This window comes from Rattus norvegicus, chromosome 16 (genome assembly GCF_021556685.1).
Source record: "Rattus norvegicus strain SHRSP/BbbUtx chromosome 16, alternate assembly SHRSP_T2T, whole genome shotgun sequence".
In the NCBI taxonomy this organism is placed as follows: domain Eukaryota; kingdom Metazoa; phylum Chordata; class Mammalia; order Rodentia; family Muridae; genus Rattus; species Rattus norvegicus.
This window is the reverse complement of record NC_141549.1, coordinates 57,360,799-57,379,466: the sequence shown is the minus strand read 5'-3', so window position 1 is coordinate 57,379,466 and position 18,668 is coordinate 57,360,799. Positions and strand designations below refer to the sequence as shown.

Below are 18,668 nucleotides of genomic sequence, written 5' to 3'. Positions count from 1 at the left end.
GGTCAAAACGCCAAATGCACAAAACACAAAAAGAATTTTAAAAGCAGTATGGGGAAAAGGTCAAGTAACATATAAAGTCAGACCTATCACAATTATGCCAAATTTCTCAACAGAAACTATGAAGGCCAGAAGATCCTGGACTGATGTCATACAGACCCTAAGAGAACACAAATGCCAGCCCAGGCTACTGTATCCAGCAAAACTCTCAACAACATAGATGGAGAAACCAAGATATTCCATGAGAAAACCAAATTTCCACAATAGTTTTCTACAAATCCAGCCCTACAAAGGACAATAGATGGAAAATTCCAACACAAGGAGGGAAACTACACCATAGAAAAGGAAGAAAGTAATCTCCTTGCAACGAAACCAAAAGAAGAGAGACACACAAACATAATTCCTCCTCTAACAACAAAAATGACAGGAAGGAACAATCACTGTTCTTTAATATGTCAACATCAGTGGACTCAATTCTCTAATGAAAAGACATAGACTACAAGACTGGATACGTAAAGAGGACCTAGCATTTTGCTGCATATAGGAAACACAACTCAGAGACAAAGACAGACACTAAAAATCTAGAAAACAACTTTCCAAGCAAATGGTCTGAAGAAAAATGCTGGAGTAGTTATTCTAATATCAAATAAAATTGACATTTAACCAAAAGTTATCAAAAAAGATAAGGAAGGACACTTCATGTTCATCAAAGGAAAAATGATGAACCAAGATGAACTCTCTCTCATTAATATCTATGCTCCAAATTCAAGGGCAACTACATTCAAAAAAGAAAGCTTAATAAAGCTCAAAGCACACATTGCACCTCACACAATAATGGTAGGAGATTTCAACACCCCACTCTCATCAGTGGACAGATCATGGAAACAGAAATTAAACAGTGACATAGAGAAACTAACAGAAGGTATAAATCAAATGGACTTAACATTTATATATAGAACATTTCGTCCCAAAACAGAAGAATGTACCTTCTTCTCAGCACCTCACGGTAACTTCTCCAAAGTTAACCATATAATCAGTCACTAAACAGGCCTCAACAGATAAAAGAAGATTGAAATAATCCCATGCATCCTATCAGATCTCCACGGACTAAGGCTGGTCTTCAATAACAACAAAAATGACAGAAAGCCCACATATACATGGAAGTTGAACAACGCTCTACTCAATAACTTAGTCAAAACAGAAATAAAGAAAGAAATTAAAGACTTTTAAGAATTTAATGAAAATGAAGGCACAACATACCCAAACATATGGGACACAATGAAAGCAGTGCTAAGAGGAAAACTCATAGCTCTGAGTGCCTTCAAAAAGAAACAGAAGAGAGCATCCATTAGCAGCTTGATAGCATACATAACAGCTCTACAACAAAAAGAAGCAAATACACTCAAGGGGAGTAGAAGCCAGGAAATACTCAAACTCACCGCTGAAATCAACCAAGTAGAAACAAAACAAACTATACAAAGAAACAACTAAACCAAGAGCTGGTTCTTTGAGAAAATCAACAAGATAGATAAACCTTTATCCAGACTAACCTGAGGGCTCAGAGACAGTATCCAAATTAACAAACACAGAAATGAAAGGGATACGTAACAACAGAATCTGAGGAAATTCAAAAAAATCATCAGATCCTACTACAAAATCTTATTTCCACCAAAACTGGAAGATCTGGAGAAAATGAACACTTTTTTAGACAAATACCAGGTACCAAGGTTAAATCATGATCAGATAAACCAACTAAACCACCCCACGACTCCTAAAGGAATAGAAGCAGTTATTAAAAGTTTCCCAACCAAAAAGAGCCCAGGACCAAATGGACTTAGTGTAGAATTCTATCAGACACTCATAGAGGACCTGCTACTAATACAGTCCAAAATGTTCAACAAAATAGAAACAGATGGAGCACTACCAAATTCCTCCTATGAAGTCACAATTATGCTTATACCTAAACCACACAAAGACCAAACAAAGAAAGAGAATTTCAGACCAAATTTTCTTACATTTATTGATGCAAAAATACTCAACAAAATTCCCACAAACCAAATTCACGAACACATCAAAATGATCTTCATCATGATCAGGTAGGCTTCATCTCAGGGATGCAGGAATGGGTCAATATACAGAAATCCATCAATGTAATACACTATATAACAAACTCAAAGGAAAACAAAACTGCATGATCATTTCATTAGTTGCTGAGAAAGCATTTGACAAAATTCAACACCCCTTCATGATAAAAGTCCTGGAAAGAACAAGAGTTCAAGAACCATACCTAAACATAGTAAAAGCAATATACAGCAAACCAGTAGCTAACATTAAACTACATGGAGAGAAACTTGAAGCAATTCCACTAAAATCAGGGACTAGAAAAGGCTGCCCATTTTCCCTATACTTATTCAACATAGTACTTGAAGTCCTAGGCAGAGAAATCAGACAACAAAAGGAGGTCAAAGGGATACAAATTGGGAAGGAAGAAGTCAAAGTATCACTATTTGAAGATGATATGATAGTGCACCTAAGTGAAGCCAACAGTTCCACCAGAGAACTACTAAGCCTGATAAACAACTTCAGCAAACTGGCTGGGTATAAAATTAACTCAAACAAATAAGTAGCCTTTCTCTAATCAAAGAATAAAAAAGCTGAGAAAGAAATTAGGGAAATGACACCCTTCACATTAGTCCCAAAAAAACACAAAATACTGTGGTGTGACTCTAACCAAATAAGTGAAAGATCTGTATGACAAGAACTTCAAGTCTCTCGAGAAAGAAATTGAAGATCTCAGAGATGGAAAGACCTCCCATGTTCAGGGATTGGCAAGATAACTATAGTAAAATGCCCATTTAGCCAAAAGCAATCTACGGATTCAGGGCAATCCCCATCAAAATTACAACGCAATTCTTCATAGAGTTAGGAAGAGCATTTCACAAATTCCTTTGGAATAGCAAAAGTCCCAGGATAATGAAAAATATCCTCTGCAATAAAAGAACTTCCAGGGGAATCATCATCCCTACCTCAAGCAGTATTACAGAGCAATAGTTATAAAAACTGTATGGTATTGGTACAGAGACCGGCAGGTAGATCAGTGGAATAGAATTGAAGACCCAGAAATGAGCCCACACATCTATGGTCACTTGGTCTTTCACTAAGGTGCTAAAACCATCCAAGGAAAAAAGATAGCATTTTCAATAAATGGTGCTGCTTCAACCTGAAGTCAGCATGTAGAAGAATGAAAATTGATCCATTCTTATCAACCTGTAGAAAGCTTAGGTCCAAATGGATCAAGGACCTCTACATCAAACCATATATACTCAAACTAATAAAAGAAAAAGTGGGAAATAGTCTTGATCACATGGAAACTGGGGAAATTTTCCTGAACAAAACACCGGCCCGCAGCAGCTCTCTCCTCCCAGACCCCGTGGGAAAGAGACCTTCCTGCCTGGTCAGGTGGGCACTCCTGAGGCTGCAGAGCGGAAGAGACCACCAACACTGCCCACCCCTGCCCACATCCCTGGCCCAAGAGGAAACTGTATAAGGCCTCTGGGCTCCCGTGGGGGAGGGCCCAGGAGCGGCAGGACCCCTGCCTGAGACACTGCCAGAACCTGAAGGAAACAGACCAGATAAACAGTTCTCTGCACCCAAATCCCGTGGGAGGGAGAGCTAAACCTTCAGAGAGGCAGACAAGCCTGGGAACCAGAAGAGACTGCTCTCTGTACTTACATATCGGACGCCAGAGGAAAACACCAAAGGCCATCTGGAACCCTGGTGCACTGAAGCTCCCAGAAGAGGCGGCAAAGGTCTTCCTGGTTGCTGCCGCTGCAGAGAGCCCGTGGGCAGCACCTCATGAGCGAACTTGAGCCTCGGGACCACAGGTAAGACCAACTTTTCTGCTGCAAGAAAGCTGCCTGGTGAACTCAAGACACAGGCTCACAGGAACAGCTGAAGACCTGTAGAGAGGAAAAACTACATGCCCGAAAGCAGAACACTGTGTCCCCATAACTGACTGAAAGAGAGGAAAACAGGTCTACAGCACTCCTGACACACAGGCTTATAGGACAGTCTAGCCACTGTCAGAAATAGCAGAACAAAGTAACACTAGAGATAATCTGATGGTGAGAGGCTAGCACAGGAACCCAAGCAACAGAAACCAAGACTACATGGCATCATCGGAGCCCAATTCTCCCACCAAAACAAACATGGAATATCCAAACACACCAGAAAAGCAAGATCTAGTTTCAAAATCATATTTGATCATGATGCTGGAGGACTTCAAGAAAGACGTGAAGAACTCCCTTAGAGAAACACAGGAAAACATTAATAAACAAGTAGAAGCCTACAGAGAGGAATTGCAAAAATGCCTGAAAGAATTCCAGGAAAACATGAATAAACAAGTAGAAGCCCATAGAGAGGAGACACAAAAATCCCTGAAAGAATATCAGGAAATCATAAATAAACAATTAGAAGCCCATAGAGAGGAGTCACAAAAATCCCTGAAAGAATTCCAGGAAAACACAATCAAACAGTTGAAGGAATTAAAAATGGAAATAGAAGCAATCAGAAAGAACACATGGAAATAACCCTGGATATAGAAAACCAAAAGAAGAGACAAGGAGCTGTAGATACAAGCTTCACCAACAGAATACAAGAGATGGAAGAGAGAATCTCAGGAGCAGAAGATTCCATAGAAATCATTGACTCAACTGTCAAAGATAATGTAAAGCGGGAAAAAGCTACTGGTCCAAAACATACAGGAAATCCAGGACTCAATGAGAAGATCAAACCTAAGGATAATAGGTATAGAAGAGAGTGAAGACTCCCAGCTCAAAGGACCAGTAAATATCTTCAACAAAATCATAGAAGAAAACTTCCCTAACCTGAAAAAGAGATACCCATAGGCATACAAGAAGCCTACAGAACTCCAAATAGATTGGACCAGAAAAGAAACACCTCCCATCACATAATAGTCAAAACACCAAACGCACAAAATAAAGAAAGAATATTAAAAGCAGTAAGGGAAAAAGGTCAAGTATCATATAAAGGCAGACCTATCAGAATCACACCAGACTTCTCACCAGAAACTATGAAGGACAGAAGATCCTGGACTGATGTCATACAGACCCTAAGAGAACACAAATGCCAGCCCAGGTTACTGTATCCTGCAAAACTCTCAATTAACATAGATGGAGAAACCAAGATATTCCATGACAAAAACAAATTTACACAATATCTTTCTACAAATCCAGCACTACAAAGGATAATAAATGGTAAAGCCCAACATAAGGAGGCAAGCTATGCCCTAGAAGAAGCAAGAAACTAATCGTCGTGGCAAGAAAACAAAGAGAATGAAAGCACACAAACATAACCTCACATCCAAATTTAAATATAACAGGAAGCAATAATCACTATTCCTTAATATCTCTCAACATCAATGGCCTCAACTTCCCAATAAAAAGACATAGATTAACAAACTGGTTACGCAACGAGGACCCTGCATTCTGCTGCCTACAGGAAACACACCTCAGAGACAAAGACAGACACTACCTCAGAGTGAAAGGCTGGAAAACAACTTTCCAAGCAAATGGTCAGAAGAAGCAAGCTGGAGTAGCCATTCTAATATCGAATAAAATCAATTTCCAACTAAAAGTCATCAAAAAAGATAAGGAAGGACACTTCATATTCATCAAAGGAAAAATCCACCAAGATGAACTCTCAATCCTAAGTATCTATGCCCCAAATACAAGGGCACCTACATACATAAAAGAAACCTTACTAAAGCTCAAAACACACATTGCACCTCACACAATAATAGTGGGAGATTTCAACACCCCACTCTCATCAATGGACAGATCATGGAAACAGAAATTAAACAGTGATGTAGACAGACTAAGAGAAGTCATGAGCCAAATGGACTTAACGGATATTTATAGAACATTCTATCCTAAAGCAAAAGGATATACCTTCTTCTCAGCTCCTCATGGTACTTTCTCCAAAATTGACCATATAATTGGTTAAAAAACGGGCCTCAACAGGTACAGAAAGATAGAAATAATCCCATGCGTGCTATCGGACCACCACGGCCTAAAACTGGTCTTCAATAACAATAAGGGAAGAATGCCCACATATACGTGGAAATTGAACAATGCTCTACTCAATGATAACCTGGTCAAGGAAGAAATAAAGAAAGAAATTAAAAACTTTTTAGAATTTAATGAAAATGAAGGTACAACATACCCAAACTTATGGGACACAATGAAAGCTGTGCTAAGAGGAAAACTCATAGCTCTGAGTGCCTGCAGAAAGAAACAGGAAAGAGCATATGTCAGCAGCTTGACAGCACACCTAAAAGCTCTAGAACAAAAAGAAGCAAATACACCCAGGAGGAGTAGAAGGCAGGAAATAATCAAACTCAGAGCTGAAATCAACCAAGTAGAAACAAAAAGGACCATAGAAAGAATCAACAGAACCAAAAGTTAGTTCTTTGAGAAAATCAACAAGATAGATAAACCCTTAGCCAGACTAACGAGAGGACACAGAGAGTACGTCCAAATTAACAAAATCAGAAACGAAAAGGGAGACATAACTACAGATTCAGAGGAAATTCAAAAAATCATCAGATCTTACTATAAAAACCTATATTCAACAAAACTTGAAAATCTTCAGGAAATGGACAATTTCCTAGACAGATACCAGGTATCGAAGTTAAATCAGGAACAGATAAACCAGTTAAACAACCCCAGAACTCCTAAGGAAATAGAAGCAGTCATTAAAGGTCTCCCAACCAAAAAGAGCCCAGGTCCAGACGGGTTTAGTGCAGAATTCTATTAAACCTTCATAGAAGACCTCATACCAATATTATCCAAACTATTCCACAAAATTGAAACAGATGGAGCCCTACCGAATTCCTTCTACGAAGCCACAATTACTCTTATACCTAAACCACACAAAGACCCAACAAAGAAAGAGAACTTCAGACCAATTTCCCTTATGAATATCGACGCAAAAATACTCAACAAAATTCTGGCAAACCGAATCCAAGAGCACATCAAAACAATCATCCACAATGACCAAGTAGGCTTCATGCCAGGCATGAAGGGATGGTTTAATATACGGAAAACCATCAACGTGATCCCTTATATAAACAAACTGAAAGAACAAAACCACATGATCATTTCATTAGACGCTGAGAAAGCATTTGAAAAAATTCAACACCCCTTCATGATAAAAGTCCTGGAAAGAATAAGAATTCACGGCCCATACCTAAACATAGTAAAAGCCATATACAGCAAACCAGTTGCTAACATTAAACTAAATGGAGAGAAACTTGAAGCAATCCCACTAAAATCAGGGACTAGACAAGGCTGCCCACTCTCTCCCTACTTATTCAATATAGTTCTTGAAGTTCTAGCCAGAGCAATCAGACAACAAAAGGAGGTCAAGGGGATACAGATCGGAAAAGAAGAAGTCAAAATATCACTATTTGCAGATGATATGATAGTATATTTAAGTGATCCCAAAAGTTCCACCAGAGAACTACTAAAGCTGATAAACAACTTCAGCAAAGTGGCTGGGTATAAAATTAACTCAAATAAATCAGTTGCCTTCCTCTATACAAAAGAGAAACAAGCCGAGAAAGAAATTAGGGAAACGACACCCTTCATAATAGACCCAAATAATATAAAGTACCTCGGTGTGACTTTAACCAAACAAGTAAAAGATCTGTACAATAAGAACTTCAAGACACTGAGGAAAGAAATTGAAGAAGACCTCAGAAGATGGAAAGATCTCCCATGCTCATGGATTGGCAGGATTAATATAGTAAAAATGGCCATTTTACCAAAAGCAATCTACAGATTCAATGCAATCCCCATCAAAATACCAATCCAATTCTTCAAAGGCTTAGACAGAACAATTTGCCAATTCATGTGGAATAACAAAAAACCCAGGATAGCTAAAGCTATCCTCAACAATAAAAGGACTTCAGGGGGAATCACTATCCCTGAACTCAAGCAGTATTACAGAGCAATAGTGATAAAAACTGCATGGTATTGGTACAGAGACAGACAGATAGACCAATGGAATAGAATTGAAGACCCAGAAATGAACCCACACACCTATGGTCACTTGATTTTTGACAAAGGAGCCAAAACCATCCAATGGAAAAAAGATAGCATTTTCAGCAAATGGTGCTGGTTCAACTGGAGGGCAACATGTAGAAGAATGCAGATCGATCCATGCTTATCACCCTGTACAAAGCTTAAGTCCAAGTGGATCAAGGACCTCCACATCAAACCAGACACACTCAAACTAATAGAAGAAAAACTAGGGAAGCATCTGGAACACATGGGCACTGGAAAAAATTTCCTGAACAAAACACCAATGGCTTATGCTCTAAGATCAAGAATCGACAAATGGGATCTCATAAAACTGCAAAGCTTCTGTAAGGCAAAGGACACTGTGGTTAGGACAAAACGGCAACCAACAGATTGGGAAAAGATCTTTACCAATCCTACAACAGATAGAGGCCTTATATCCAAAATATACAAAGAACTCAAGAAGTTAGACCGCAGGGAAACAAAGAACCCTATTAAAAAATGGGGTTCAGAGCTAAACAAAGAATACACAGCTGAGGAATGCCGAATGGCTGAGAAACACCTAAAGAAATGTTCAACATCTTTAGTCATAAGGGAAATGCAAATCAAAACAACCCTGAGATTTCACCTCACACCAGTGAGAATGGCTAAGATCAAAAACTCAGGTGACAGCAGATGCTGGCGAGGATGTGGAGAAAGAGGAACACTCCTCCATTGTTGGTGGGATTGCAGACTGGTAAAACCATTCTGGAAATCAGTCTGGAGGTTCCTCAGAAAATTGGACATTGAACTGCCTGAGGATCCAGCTATACCTCTCTTGGGCATATACCCAAAAGATGCCTCAACATATAAAAGAGACACGTGCTCCACTATGTTCATCGCAGCCTTATTTATAATAGCCAGAAACTGGAAAGAACCCAGATGCCCTTCAACAGAGGAATGGATACAGAAAATGTGGTACATCTACACAATGGAATATTACTCAGCTATCAAAAACAACGACTTTATGAAATTCGTAGGCAAATGGTTGGAACTGGAAAATATCATCCTGAGTGAGCTAACCCAATCACAGAAAGACATACATGGTATGCACTCATTGATAAGTGGCTATTAGCCCAAATGCTTGAATTACCCTAGATCCCTAGAACAAACGAAACTCAAGACGGATGATCAAAATGTGAATGCTTCACTCCTTCTTTAAATGAGGAAAAAGAATACCCTTGGCAGGGAAGGGAGAGGCAAAGATTAAAACAGAGACTGAAGGAACACCCATTCAGAGCCTGCCCCACATGTGGCCCATACATATACAGCCACCCAATTAGACAAGATGGATGAAGCAAAGAAGTGCAGACCGACAGGAGCCGGATGTAGATCGCTCCTGAGAGACACAGCCAGAATACAGCAAATACAGAGGCGAATGCCAGCAGCATACCACTGAACTGAGAATAGGTCCCCCGTTGAAGGAATCAGAGAAAGAACTGGAAGAGCTTGAAGGGGCTCGAGACCCCATATGTACAACAATGCCAAGCAACCAGAGCTTCCAGGGACTAAGCCACTACCTAAAGACTATACATGGACTGACCCTGGACTCTGACCTCATAGGTAGCAATGAGTGTCCTAGTAAGAGCACCAGTGGAAGGGGAAGCCCTGGGTCCTGCTAAGACTGAACCCCCAGTGAACTAGACTGGTGGGGGGAGGGAGGGTGGCAATGGGGGGAGGGCTGGGAGGGGAACACCCATAAGGAAGGGGAGGGGGAGGGGGATGTTTGCCCGGATACCGGGAAAGGGAATAACACTTGAAATGTATATAAGAAATAATCAAGTTAATAAAAAAAAAAGAAAGAAAAGCACTAGTACATATGCTCCCATATGTCATGCATGACATTATACTACCATAACAAACAGTATGTTTATGTGAAAAGCACCTTCGCTGGGTTTCTTTGTTTTTGTAGTGGGTATTTTCTTCTTTATCTCATAATATATTTCAATATATTTGTAAAAAAAAAAGAAATACTCAAGTTAATAAAAAAAAAACACCAATGGCTTATGTTCTAAGATCAAGAATGGACAAATGGGACCTCATAAAAATGCAAAGTTTCTTTAAGGCAAAGGACACTTTCGTTAGGACAAAACATCAACCAACAGATTGGTTAAAAAAAAATCTTTACCAACCTTACATCTGATAGAGGGCTAATATCCAAAATATACAAAAAACTCAAGAAGCTAGGCTCCAGAGAATCAAATAACCCTATTAAAAAATGTGGTACAGAGCTAAACAAAGAATACACAGCTGAGGAATTTCAAATGGCTGAGAAGTACCTAAAGAAATGCTCAATATCCTTAGTTATCAGGCAAATGCAAATCAAAACATCCCTGAGATTCCACCTCATACCAGTTGGAATGGCTAAGATCAAAAACTCAGGTAACAAAAGATGCTGGCAAGGATGTGGAGAAAGGGGAATATTCTTCCATTGTTGGTGGGATTGCAGACTGGTACAACCATTCTGGAAATCAGTCTGGAGGTTCCTCAGAAAATTGGACATTGAACTGCCTGAGGATCCAGCTATACCTCTCTTGGGCATATACCCAAAAGATGCCTCAACATATAAAAGAGACACGTGCTCCACTATGTTCATCGCAGCCTTATTTATAATAGCCAGAAACTGGAAAGAACCCAGATGCCCTTCAACAGAGGAATGGATACAGAAAATGTGGTACATCTACACAATGGAATATTACTCAGCTATCAAAAACAACGACTTTATGAAATTCGTAGGCAAATGGTTGGAACTGGAAAATATCATCCTGAGTGAGCTAACCCAATCACAGAAAGACATACATGGTATGCACTCATTGATAAGTGGCTATTAGCCCAAATGCTTGAATTACCCTAGATCCCTAGAACAAACGAAACTCAAGACGGATGATCAAAATGTGAATGCTTCACTCCTTCTTTAAATGAGGAAAAAGAATACCCTTGGCAGGGAAGGGAGAGGCAAAGATTAAAACAGAGACAGAAGGAACACCCATTCAGAGCCTGCCCCACATGTGGCCCATACATATACAGCCACCCAATTAGAAAAGATGGATGAAGCAAAGAAGTGCAGACCGACAGGAGCCAGATGTAGATCGCTCCTGAGAGACACAGCCAGAATACAGCAAATACAGAGGCGAATGCCAGCAGCAAACCACTGAACTGAGAATAGGTCCCCCGTTGAAGGAATCAGAGAAAGAACTGGAAGAGCTTGAAGGTGCTCCAGACCCCAAAAGTACAACAATGTCAAGCAACCAGAGCTTCCGGGGACTAAGCCACTACCTAAAGACTATACATGGACTGACCCTGGACTCTGACCCCATAGGTAGCAATGAATATCCTAGTAAGAGCACCAGTGGAAGGGGAAGCCCTGGGTCCTGCTAAGACTGAACCCCCAGTGAACTAGACTATGGGGGGAGGGCCGCAATGGGGGGAGGTTTGGGAGGGGAACACCCATAAGGAAGGGGAGGGGGGAGGGGGATGTTTGTCCGGAAACCGGGAAAGGGAATAACACTTGAAATGTATATAAGAAATACTCAAGTTAATAAAAAAAAAATGACTCTTTTGATACTTTTTTCTATTTTTTTAATTTACTGAAATCTTTGTCTTTTATATTAACATAGGCTAAATAAATGTATCCTCCTCAATGACAAGATGATATTCTTTTATTGTGTGTGTGATTTCATACCTTTTTTTATTGGATAATTTTTATTTACATTTCAAATGTTATTCCCTTTCCCGATTTCCTGCAGATAAGCCCCCTATTCCATCCTCCTCCCCTTATTCTATAAGGGTGTCCCCTCCCCATCCAGCCCCTCCACTTCCTGCTCCACTGACATTCCCCTACACTGAAGGTTTCAGCCTTGGCAGGACCCAGGGCCTCTCCTCCCATTGGTGCCCAACAAGGCCATCCTCTGATACATATGCAGCTGGAGCCATGGGTCTGTCCATGTGTACTCTTTGGGTGGTGGTTTAGTCCTGGGAGCTCTTGACGATTGCATTGTTGTTCTTATGGGGTTACAAGCTTCTTCAGCTCTTCCAATCCTTTCCGTAATTCCTCCAACAGTGGTCCCATTCTCAGTTCAATGATTTGCTGCTAGCATTCCCCTTTATATTTGACAGGTTCTGGCTGTACCTCTCAGGAGGCACCTAGATCAGGCTACTGTCAACATACACTTCTTAGCTTCATCAATCTTACCTAGTTTTGGTGGCTATATTATATGGGCTGTATGCCCATATGTAGCAGGGTCTGAATGGCCGTTCCCTCAGTCTCTGCCCCAAAATTTGCCTCCATATCCCCACCTATGAATATTTTTGTTCTCCCTTTTATGAAGGAGTGAAGCACCCACGATTTGGTCATCTTTCTTGAGCTTCCTGTGGTCTGTGGATTGTATTTTGGGTAATTCGAACCTTTGGGCTAATATCCATTTATCAGTGAATGCATACCATGTGTGCTTTTCTGTGATTGGGTTACCTCACTCAGGATGATATTTTCTAGTTCAATTCATTTGCCTATAAATTTCATGAAGTCACTGTTTTTGATAGCTGAGTAGAAATCCATTGTGTAGATGTACATTTTCTGTATCCATTCCTCTGTTGAAGGACATCTGGGTTGTTTCCAGCTTCTGGCTATTATAAATAAGGCTGCTATGAACATAGTGGAACATGTGTCTTTGTTATATGTTGGGGCATCTTTTAGGTATATGCCCAAGAGAGGTATAGTTGGGAACTCAGGTTGTTCAATGTCCAATTTTCTGAGGAACCTCCAGACTGATTTCCAGAATGGTTGTACCAGTCTGCAATCCCACCAACAATGGAAGAATATTCCCCTTTCTCCACATCCTTGCCAGCATCTTTTGTTACCTGAGTTTTTGATCTTAGCCATTCCAACTGGTATGAGGTGGAATCTCAGGGATGTTTTGATTTGCATTTGCCTGATAACTAAGGATATTGAGCATTTCTTTAGGTACTTCTCAGCCATTTGAAATTCCTCAGCTGTGTATTCTTTGTTTAGCTCTGTACCACATTTTTTAATAGGGTTATTTGATTCTCTGGAGCCTAGCTTCTTGAGTTTTTTGTATATTTTGGATATTAGCCCTCTATCAGATGTAAGGTTGGTAAAGATTTTTTTTTAACCAATCTGTTGGTTGCTGTTTTGTCCTAACGAAAGTGTCCTTTGCCTTAAAGAAACTTTGCATTTTTATGAGGTCCCATTTGTCCATTCTTGATCTTAGAACATAAGCCATTGGTGTTTTTTTTTATTAACTTGAGTATTTCTTTTCTTTTTACAAATATATTGAAATATATTATGAGATAAAGAAGAAAATACCCACTACAAAAACAAAGAAACCCAGCGAAGGTGCTTTTCACATAAACATACTGTTTGTTATGGAAGTATAATGTCATGCATGACATATGGGAGCATATGTACTAGTGCTTTTCATTCTTTTTTTTTATTAACTTGATTATTTCTTATATACATTTCAAGTGTTATTCCCTTTCCCGGTATCCGGGCAAACATCACCCTCCCCCCTCCCCTTCCTTATGGGTGTTCCCTTCCCAGCCCTCCCCCCATTGCCACCCTCCCTCCCCCCACCAGTCTAGTTCACTGGGGGTTCAGTCTTAGCAGGACCCAGGGCTTCCCCTTCCACTGGTGCTCTTACTAGGACACTCATTGCTACCTATGAGGTCAGAGTCCAGGGTCAGTCCATGTATAGTCTTTAGGTAGTGGCTTAGTCCCTGGAAGCTCTGGTTGCTTGGCATTGTTGTACATATGGGGTCTCGAGCCCCTTCAAGCTCTTCCAGTTCTTTCTCTGATTCCTTCAACGAGGGACCTATTCTCAGTTCAGTGGTATGCTGCTGGCATTCGCCTCTGTATTTGCTGTATTCTGGCTGTGTCTCTCAGGAGCGATCTACATCCGGCTCCTGTCGGTCTGCACTTCTTTGCTTCATCCATCTTGTCTAATTGGGTGGCTGTATATGTATGGGCCACATGTGGGGCAGGCTCTGAATGGGTGTTCCTTCAGTCTCTGTTTTAATCTTTGCCTCTCCCTTCCCTGCCAAGGGTATTCTTTTTCCTCATTTAAAGAAGGAGTGAAGCATTCACATTTTGATCATCCGTCTTGAGTTTCGTTTGTTCTAGGGATCTAGGGTAATTCAAGCATTTGGGCTAATAGCCACTTATCAATGAGTGCATACCATGTATGTCTTTCTGTGATTGGGTTAGCTCACTCAGGATGATATTTTCCAGTTCCAACCATTTGCCTACGAATTTCATAAAGTCGTTGTTTTTGATAGCTGAGTAATATTCCATTGTGTAGATGTACCACATTTTCTGTATCCATTCCTCTGTTGAAGGGCATCTGGGTTCTTTCCAGTTTCTGGCTATTATAAATAAGGCTGCGATGAACATAGTGGAGCACGTGTCTCTTTTATATGTTGAGGCATCTTTTGGGTATATGCCCAAGAGAGGTATAGCTGGATCCTCAGGCAGTTCAATGTCCAATTTTCTGAGGAACCTCCAGACTGATTTCCAGAATGGTTTTACCAGTCTGCAATCCCACCAACAATGGAGGAGTGTTCCTCTTTCTCCACATCCTCGCCAGCATCTGCTGTCACCTGAGTTTTTGATCTTAGCCATTCTCACTGGTGTGAGGTGAAATCTCAGGGTTGTTTTGATTTGCATTTCCCTTATGACTAAAGATGTTGAACATTTCTTTAGGTGTTTCTCAGCCATTCGGCATTCCTCAGCTGTGTATTCTTTGTTTAGCTCTGAACCCCATTTTTTAATAGGGTTCTTTGTTTCCCTGCGGTCTAACTTCTTGAGTTCTTTGTATATTTTGGATATAAGGCCTCTATCTGTTGTAGGATTGGTAAAGATCTTTTCCCAATCTGTTGGTTGCCGTTTTGTCCTAACCACAGTGTCCTTTGCCTTACAGAAGCTTTGCAGTTTTATGAGATCCCATTTGTCGATTCTTGATCTTAGAGCATAAGCCATTGGTGTTTTGTTCAGGAAATTTTTTCCAGTGCCCATGTGTTCCAGATGCTTCCCTAGTTTTTCTTCTATTAGTTTGAGTGTGTCTGGTTTGATGTGGAGGTCCTTGATCCACTTGGACTTAAGCTTTGTACAGGGTGATAAGCATGGATCGATCTGCATTCTTCTACATATTGACCTCCAGTTGAACCAGCACCATTTGCTGAAAATGCTATCTTTTTTCCATTGGATGGTTTTGGCTCCTTTGTCAAAAATCAAGTGACCATAGGTGTGTGGGTTCATTTCTGGGTCTTCAATTCTATTCCATTGGTCTATCTGTCTGTCTCTGTACCAATACCATGCAGTTTTTATCACTATTGCTCTGTAATACTGCTTGAGTTCAGGGATAGTGATTCCCCCTGAAGTCCTTTTATTGTTGAGGATAGCTTTAGCTATCCTGGGTTTTTTGTTATTCCACATGAATTGGCAAATTGTTCTGTCTAAGCCTTTGAAGAATTGGATTGGTATTTTGATGGGGATTGCATTGAATCTGTAGATTGCTTTTGGTAAAATGGCCATTTTTACTATATTAATCCTGCCAATCCATGAGCATGGGAGATCTTTCCATCTTCTGAGGTCTTCTTCAATTTCTTTCCTCAGTGTCTTGAAGTTCTTATTGTACAGATCTTTTACTTGTTTGGTTAAAGTCACACCGAGGTACTTTATATTATTTGGGTCTATTATGAAGGGTGTCGTTTCCCTAATTTCTTTCTCGGCTTGTTTCTCTTTTGTATAGAGGAAGGCAACTGATTTATTTGAGTTAATTTTATACCCAGCCACTTTGCTGAAGTTGTTTATCAGCTTTAGTAGTTCTCTGGTGGAACTTTTGGGATCACTTAAATATACTATCATATCATCTGCAAATAGTGATATTTTGACCTCTTCTTTTCCGATCTGTATCCCCTTGACCTCCTTTTGTTGTCTGATTGCTCTGGCTAGAACTTCAAGAACTATATTGAATAAGTAGGGAGAGAGTGGGCAGCCTTGTCTAGTCCCTGATTTTAGTGGGATTGCTTCAAGTTTCTCTCCATTTAGTTTAATGTTAGCAACTGGTTTGCTGTATATGGCTTTTACTATGTTTAGGTATGGGCCTTGAATTCCTATTCTTTCCGGGACTTTTATCATGAAGGGGTGTTGAATTTTGTCAAATGCTTTCTCAGCATCTAATGAAATGATCATGTGGTTCTGTTCTTTCAGTTTGTTTATATGATGGATCACCTTGATGGTTTTCCGTATATTAAACCATCCCTGCATGCCTGGGATGAAGCCTACTTGATCGTGGTGGATGATTGTTTTGATGTGCTCTTGAATTGGGTTTGCCAGAATTTTATTGAGTATTTTTGCGTCGATATTCATAAGGGAAATTGGTCTGAAGTTCTCTTTCTTTGTTGGGTCTTTGTGTGGTTTAGGTATAAGAGTAATTGTGGCTTCGTAGAAGGAATTCGGTAGGGCTCCATCTGTTTCAATTTTGTGGAATAGTTTGGATAATATTGGTATGAGGTCTTCTATGAAGGTTTAATAGAATTCTGCACTAAACCCGTCTGGACCTGGGCTCTTTTTGGTTGGGAGACCTTTAATGACTGCTTCTATTTCCTTAGGAGTTCTGGGGTTGTTTAACTGGTTTATCTGTTCCTGATTTAACTTCGATACCTGGTATCTGTCTAGGAAATTGTCCATTTCCTGAAGATTTTCAAGTTTTGTTGAATATAGGTTTTTATAGTAAGATCTGATGATTTTTTGAATTTCCTCTGAATCTGTAGTTATGTCTCCCTTTTCGTTTCTGATTTTGTTAATTTGGACGTACTCTCTGTGTCCTCTCGTTAGTCTGGCTAAGGGTTTATCTATTTGTTGATTTTCTCAAAGAACCAACTTTTGGTTCTGTTGATTCTTTCTATGGTCCTTTTTGTTTCTACTTGGTTGATTTCAGCTCTGAGTTTGATTATTTCCTGCCTTCTACTCCTCCTGGGTGTATTTGCTTCTTTTTGTTCTAGAGCTTTTAGGTGTGCTGTCAAGCTGCTGATATATGCTCTTTCCTGTTTCTTTCTGCAGGCACTCAGCGCTATGAGTTTTCCTCTTAGCACTGCTTTCATTGTGTCCCATAAGTTTGGGTATGTTGTACCTTCATTTTCATTAAATTCTAAAAAGTTTTTAATTTCTTTCTTTATTTCTTCCTTGACCAGGTTATCATTGAGTAGAGCATTGTTCAATTTCCACGTATATGTGGGCATTCTTCCCTTATTGTTATTGAAGACCAGTTTTAGGCCGTGGTGGTCCGATAGCACGCATGGGATTATTTCTATCTTTCTGTACCTGTTGAGGCCCGTTTTTTAACCAATTATATGGTCAATTTTGGAGAAAGTACCATGAGGAGCTGAGAAGAAGGTATATCCTTTTGCTTTAGGATAGAATGTTCTATAAATATCCGTTAAGTCCATTTGGCTCATGACTTCTCTTAGTCTGTCTACATCTCTGTTTAATTTCTGTTTCCATGATCTGTCCATTGATGAGAGTGGGGTGTTGAAATCTCCCACTATTATTTTGTGAGGTGCAATGTGTGTTTTGAGCTTTAGTGAGGTTTCTTTTACATATGTAGGTGCCCTTATATTTGGGGCATAGATATTTAGGATTGAGAGTTCATCTTGGTGGATTTTTACTTTGATGAATATGAAGTGTCCTTCTTTATCTTTTTTGATGACTTTTAGTTGGAAATTGATTTTATTTGATATTAGAATGGCTACTCCAGCTTGCTTCTTCTGACCATTTGCTTGGAAAGTTGTTTTCCAGCCTTTCACTCTGAGGTAGTGTCTGTCTTTGTCTCTGAGGTGTGTTTCCTGTAGGCAGCAGAATGCAGGGTCCTCGTTGCGTATCCTGTTTGTTAATCTATGTCTTTTTATTGGGGAGTTGAGGCCATTGATGTTGAGAGATATTAAGGAATAGTGATTATTGCTTCCTGTTATATTCATATTTGGATGTGAGGCTATGTTTGTGTGCTTTTCTTCTCTTTGTTTTGTTGCCAAGACGATTAGTTTCTTGCTTCTTCTAGGGTATAGCTTGCCTCCTTATGTTGGGCTTTACCATTTATTATCCTTTGTTGTGCTGGATTTGTAGAAAGATATTGTGTAAATTTGTTTTTGTCATGGAATATCTTGGTTTCTCCATCAATGTTAATTGAGAGTTTTGCAGGATACAGTAACCTGGGCTGGCATTTGTGTTCTCTTAGGGCCTGTATGACATCAGTCCAGGATCTTCTGGCCTTCATAGTTTCTGGCGAGAAGTCTGGTGTGATTCTGATAGGTCTGCCTTTATATGATACTTGACTTTTTCCCTTACTGCTTTTAATATTCTTTCTTTATTTTGTGCGTTTGGTGTTTTGACTATTATGTGATGGGAGGTGTTTCTTTTCTGGTCCAATCTATTTGGAGTTCTGTAGGCTTCTTGTATGTCTATGGGTATCTCTTTTTTTAGGTTAGGGAAGTTTTCTTCTATGATTTTGTTGAAGATAT

The 18,668-nt window shown here is 39.9% G+C and overlaps 1 protein-coding gene; it reads right to left on the bottom strand.

The window, feature by feature from the left end:
• The window catches only part of Erich1 (glutamate-rich 1), a gene marked incomplete at its 5' end in the record, with an annotated part of 52,793,804 nt that overhangs the window by 26,284,897 nt on the left and 26,490,239 nt on the right, over positions 1-18,668 (bottom strand).